Source organism: Salmo salar, chromosome 16 (genome assembly GCF_965601325.2).
Source record: "Salmo salar chromosome 16, fSalSal1, whole genome shotgun sequence".
NCBI classification, from domain to species: domain Eukaryota; kingdom Metazoa; phylum Chordata; class Actinopteri; order Salmoniformes; family Salmonidae; genus Salmo; species Salmo salar.
The window spans coordinates 5,446,731-5,453,098 of NC_138306.1; positions in this window are offsets into that span (position 1 = coordinate 5,446,731).

Genomic DNA, 6,368 nt, shown 5'->3' on the forward strand with positions numbered 1-6,368 from the left:
TACATAGCCCATCTGTAAATAGCCCATCCAACTACCTCATCCCCATACTGTTATTTATTTTGCTCCTATGCACCCCAGTATCTCTACTTGCACATTCATCTTCTGCACATCTATCACTCCAGTGTTTAATTGTTATATTGTAATTATTTCGCCACTATGGCCTATTTATTGCCTTACCTCCCTTATCCTACCTCATTTGCACACAGTGTATATATACTTTTTTCCCTATTGTATTATTGACTGTATGTTTGTTTATTCCATGTGTAACTCTGTGTTGTTGTTTGCGTCGCACTGCTTTGCTTTATCTTGGCCAGGTCGCAGTTGTAAATGAGAACTTGTTCTCAACTAGCCTACCTGGTTAAATAAAGGTGAAATTAAAAAATAATTAAAAAAAACACAGAGGCACAGACACACATACACATGATAAGACATGCACTCTACACACACGTACACATGGATGTTGTATTGTAAATATGTGGTAGTAGAGTAGTGGCCTGAAGGGATAAGGTAAATGTATTGGGTATAGTGTTATGAAATGTAATATCATGTAATATTTTAAACTGTATATACTGTCTTAATGTTGCTGGACCCGAGGAAGATTAGCTGCTGATTTCATACTGTAAGAAGAAATCCATAGTTACAGTAACCTCAATGTGGCCATGTGTTACTCATTTTAAGGTTGAATGTTACATTAGTTTGTAAGATAGCCTTAACTTTAGGCTATTTACTATATTACAAAGGTAATCTTGAATTGTGTTTGGTTGACAACACAACCAAAAATCAGCATTTAAAGGTGCTACACATAAGACATTTTTGCATTGTAATTTCAGAAAATGTCCGTACAGTACCAGTCAAAAGTTTGGACACACCTCAAGTTATTTTTTTATTTCTAATTTTTTTTTACATTGTAGAATAATAGTGGAGACATCAAAACTACGAAATAACACATATGGAATCATGTAGTAACCAAAAAAGCATTAAACAAATTAAAATATATTTGACATTTTTGATTCTTCGAAGTAGCCACCCTTTGCCTTGATGACAGCTTTGCACACTCTTGGCATTTTCTCAACCAGCTTCATGAGGTAGTCCCCTGGAATGCATTTCAATTAACAGGTGTGCCTTGTTAATTTGTGGAATTTCTTTCCATCTTAATGCGTATTTCCGGTTTGGAGCGAGCAGTCGCACTACGCTTCGCTCCACAGGTAATATTACACTTCATTACATTACAACGGTTTGATTTGTTTGATCTGAGCTAGCTACATAGCCGTCTTTGTATCAAAGATAATTGTGTAGTTTAGTGTAGTTTAGAGTAATTAGAGTAATTATCGAGGTTAGCTATCTTCGTCCTCCTAACGTAGTCATCACTGCTAGGTAGCTAGTCAACACTGCTAGCTAGCCAACCAAACAACTTCTACCGACTAGCAGCACTGTAGAAACTATTACATTACAATGGAACGACTTGATTAGTGTAGTGTTAGTGTTAGTTAGCCAGCTACATAGTTGTCTTTGCTGTCTTTGCATCTAAGATAATTGTGTAGTTTAGAGTAATTATCGAGGCTAGCTAGCCAGCCGCGACGCGACCCCAGACTTAGTCAACACACCTAGTCATCATTAACCCACTGCTAGCTAGCCAACCGTTACCGACTAGCAGCGCTGTAGATACTAATACTTTACAACGGAACGATTTGACTAGTGCAGTGTTAGCTAGCTAGCTACATAGTTGTCTTTGTCATAGCTTGATAATTGTGTAGTTTAGTAATTATCGAGGTTAGCTAGCCAGCTATTTCCGTCCCCCGCGACGCCATTTTTCCAAACCCAGACAACTATTACCGACGAGCAGCATTGTAGAAACTAAATGCATTACAAAGGAACGTCTTGATTAGTGTTATGTTAGCTAGCTACAAAGTTGCTTTTGTATCATGACAAGGTGTAGTACTGAAACTATCGAGGTTACCTAGCCAGCTACACGTTCAAAGTCAACAACGCAGCCACTGCTAGCTAGCCTACTCCACCAGCCAGCAGTACTGTATCATTTTCGTCATTTTAGTCAATAAGATTTTTGCAACGTAAGCTTAACTTTCTGAACATTCGAGACGTGTAGTCCACTTGTCATTCCAATATCCTTTGCATTAGCGTAGCCTCTTCTGTAGCTTGTCAACTATGTGTCTGTCTATCCCTGTTCTCTCCCCTCTGCACAGGCCATACAAACGCTCCACACCGCGTGGCCGCTGCCACTCTAACCTGGTGGTCCCAGCGCGCACGACCCACGTGGAGTTCCAGGTCTCCGGCAGCCTCTGGAACTGCCGGTCTGCGGCCAACAAGGCTGAGTTCATCTCAGCCTATGCTACCCTCCAGTCCCTAGACTTCCTGGCGCTGACGGAAACATGGATTACCACAGATAACACTGCTACTCCTACTGCTCTCTCCTCGTCTGCCCACGTGTTCTCGCATACCCCTAGAGCATCGAGCCAGCGGGGTGGTGGCACTGGAATCCTCATCTCTCCCAAGTGGACATTCTCTCTTTCTCCCCTGACCCATCTGTCTATCTCCTCATTTGAATTCCATGCTGTCACAGTTACCAGCCCTTTCAAGCTTAACATCCTTATCATTTATCGCCCTCCAGGTTCCCTTGGAGAGTTCATCAATGAGCTTGACGCCTTGATAAGTTCCTTTCCTGAGGATGGCTCACCCCTCACAGTTCTGGGTGACTTTAACCTCCCTACGTCTACCTTTGACTCATTTCTCTCTGCCTCCTTCTTTCCACTCCTCTCCTCTTTTGACCTCACCCTCTCACTGTCCCCCCCTACTCACAAAGCAGGCAATACGCTTGACCTCATCTTTACTAGATGCTGTTCTTCCACTAATCTCATTGCAACTCCCCTCCAAGTCTCTGACCACTACCTTGTATCCTTTTCCCTCTCGCTCTCATCCAACACTTCTCACTCTGCCCCTACTCGGATGGTATTGCGCCGTCCCAACCTTCGCTCTCTCTCTCCCGCTACTCTCTCCTCTTCGATCCTATCATCTCTTCCCTCTGCTCAAACCTTCTCCAACCTATCTCCTGATTCTGCCTCCTCAACCCTCCTCTCCTCCCTCTCTGCATCCTTTGATTTTCTCTGTCCCCTATCCTCCAGGCCGGCTCGGTCCTCCCCTCCTGCTCCGTGGCTCGACGACTCACTGCGAGCTCACAGAACAGGGCTCCGGGCAGCCGAGCGGAAATGGAGGAAAACTCGCCTCCCTGTGGACCTGGCATCCTTTCACTCCCTCCTCTCTACATTTTCCTCTTCTGTCTCTGCTGCTAAAGCCACTTTCTACCACTCTAAATTCCAAGCATCTGCCTCTAACCCTAGGAAGCTCTTTGCTACCTTCTCCTCCCTCCTGAATCCTCCTCCCCCCCCCTCCTCCCTCTCTGCGGATGACTTCGTCAACCATTTTGAAAAGAAGGTTGACGACATCCGATCCTCGTTTGCTAAGTCAAACGACACCGCTGGTCCTGTTCACACTGCCCTACCCTGTGCTTTGACCTCTTTCTCCCCTCTCTCTCCAGATGAAATCTTGCGTCTTGTGACGGCCGGCCGCCCAACAACCTGCCCACTTGACCCTATCCCCTCCTCTCTTCTCCAGACCATTTCCGGAGACCTTCTCCCCTACCTCACCTCGCTCATCAACTCATCCTTGACCGCTGGCTACGTCCCTTCCGTCTTCAAGAGAGCGAGAGTTGCACCCCTTCTGAAAAAACCTACACTCGATCCCTCCGATGTCAACAACTACAGACCAGTATCCCTTCTTTCTTTTCTCTCCAAAACTCTTGAACGTGCCGTCCTTGGCCAGCTCTCTTGCTATCTCTCTCAGAATGACCTTCTTGATCCTAATCAGTCAGGTTTCAAGACTGGGCATTCAACTGAGACTGCTCTTCTCTGTGTCACGGAGGCTCTCCGCACTGCTAAAGCTAACTCTCTCTCCTCTGCTCTCATCGTTCTAGACCTATCTGCTGCCTTTGATACTGTGAACCATCAGATCCTCCTCTCCACCCTCTCCGAGCTGGGCATCTCCGGCGCGGCCCACGCTTGGATTGCGTCCTACCTGACAGGTCGCTCCTACCAGGTGGCGTGGCGAGAATCTGTCTCCGCATCACGTGCTCTCACCACTGGTGTCCCCCAGGGCTCTGTTCTAGGCCCTCTCCTATTCTCGCTATACACCAAGTCTCTTGGCTCTGTCATATCCTCACATGGTCTCTCCTATCATTGCTATGCAGACGACACACAATTAATCTTCTCCTTTCCCTCTTCTGACAACCAGGTGGCGAATCGCATCTCTGCATGTCTGGCAGACATATCAGTGTGGATGACGGATCACCACCTCAAGCTGAACCTCGGCAAGACGGAGCTGCTCTTCCTCCCGGGGAAGGACTGCCCGTTCCATGATCTCGCCATCACGGTTGACAACTCCCTTGTGTCCTCCTCCCAGAGTGCTAAGAGCCTCGGCGTGACCCTGGACAACACCCTGTCGTTCTCCACTAACATCAAGGCGGTGACCCGATCCTGTAGGTTCATGCTCTATAACATTCTCAGAGTACGACCCTGCCTCACACAGGAAGCGGCGCAGGTCCTAATCCAGGCACTTGTCATCTCCTGCCTGGATTACTGCAACTCGCTGTTGGCTGGGCTCCCTGCCTGTGCCATTAAACCCCTACAACTCATCCAGAACGCCGCAGCCCGTCTGGTGTTCTCTCACGTCACCCCGCTCCTCCGCTCTCTCCACTGGCTTCCAGTTGAAGCTCGCACTGCTACAAGACCATGGTGCTTGCCTACGGAGCTGTGAGGGGAACGGCACCTCCGTACCTTCAGGCTCTGATCAGGCCCTACACCCAAACAAGGGCACTGCGTTCATCCACCTCTGGCCTGCTCGCCTCCCTACCTCTGAGGAAGCACAGTTCCCGCTCAGCCCAGTCAAAACTGTTCGCTGCTCTGGCACCCCAATGGTGGAACAAGCTCCCTCACGACGCCAGGACAGCGGAGTCAATCACCACCTTCCGGAGACACCTGAAACCCCACCTCTTTAAGGAATACCTGGGATAGAATATAGTAATCCTTCTAACCCCCCCCCCCTTAAAAGATTTAGATGCACTATTGTAAAGTGGTTGTTCCACTGGATATTATAAGGTGAATGCACCAATTTGTAAGTCGCTCTGGATAAGAGCGTCTGCTAAATGACTTAAATGTAAATGTTAAATGTTTGAGCCAATCTGTTGTGTTGTGACACGGTAGGGGTGGTATACAGAAGATAAGCCTATTTGGTATAATAACAAGTCCATATAATGGCAAGAACAGCTCAAATTAGCAAAGAGAAACAACAGTCCATTATTACTTTAAGACATAAAGGTCAGTTAATCCTGAAAATGTCAAGAACATTGAACATTGAAAGTTTCTTCAAGTGCAGTTGCAAAAACCATGAAGTGCTATGATGAAATTGTCTCTCATGAGGACCGCCACAGGAAAGGAAGACCCAGAGTTACCTCTGCTGCAGAGGATAAGTTTTCGTGTTTGCGCACGCCATGAAGACAGTATACACCTGCTATAATCGGTTTCCTATTGAACATACTTCTTTCCGTAAGAAATATTATAGTTTGATTACATTTTAGGGTATCTGAGGAGTAAGTAGAAACGTATTTTGACTTGTTGAAACAAAGTTTATGGGTAGATTTCCGGATTCCTTTCTCTGCATGTTGAACGAGTGGATTACTCAAATCGATGGCGCCAACTTAACTAACTTTTTGGGATATAAAGAAGGATTTTATCTAACAAAATGATACTACATATTATAGCTGGGACCCTTTGGATGACAAATCAGAGGAAGAGTTTCAGAAAGTAAGTGAATATTTAATTGTTATTTCTGAATGTGAATTTTGATGTGGGGTGCTGTCCTCAAACAATCGCATGGCACGTTTCCGCTGTAATAGCTACTGTAAATTGGACAGTGCAGTTAGATTAACAAGAATTTAAGCTTTCAGCCGATACAAAACACTTATATGTACCTAAATGTTTAATATCCATCATTTTTATGATTATTTATTTGAATTGTGCGTCCTCCAGTTTTCCGCTAGCGGGACGCCTATCCCTAAGAAGTGCTAAACAGAACTTCTTCGCCAAACTCCCAGAGTCCTGATCCCCACCTAATCCCATCACTCATCCAGGACCACTCCTCTACGACCTGAATCACTATGCCACTCCAACATCAAGAGCAGCCTGCTCTTCCAGAACTTCAGACAACCACACCACTCCACCCAGAACACCCGCTCTTCAATGTCCTACCGAACAATCACGCCCCTACACAAAGAGCACCCACTGTTCAGCGTCCTACAGACA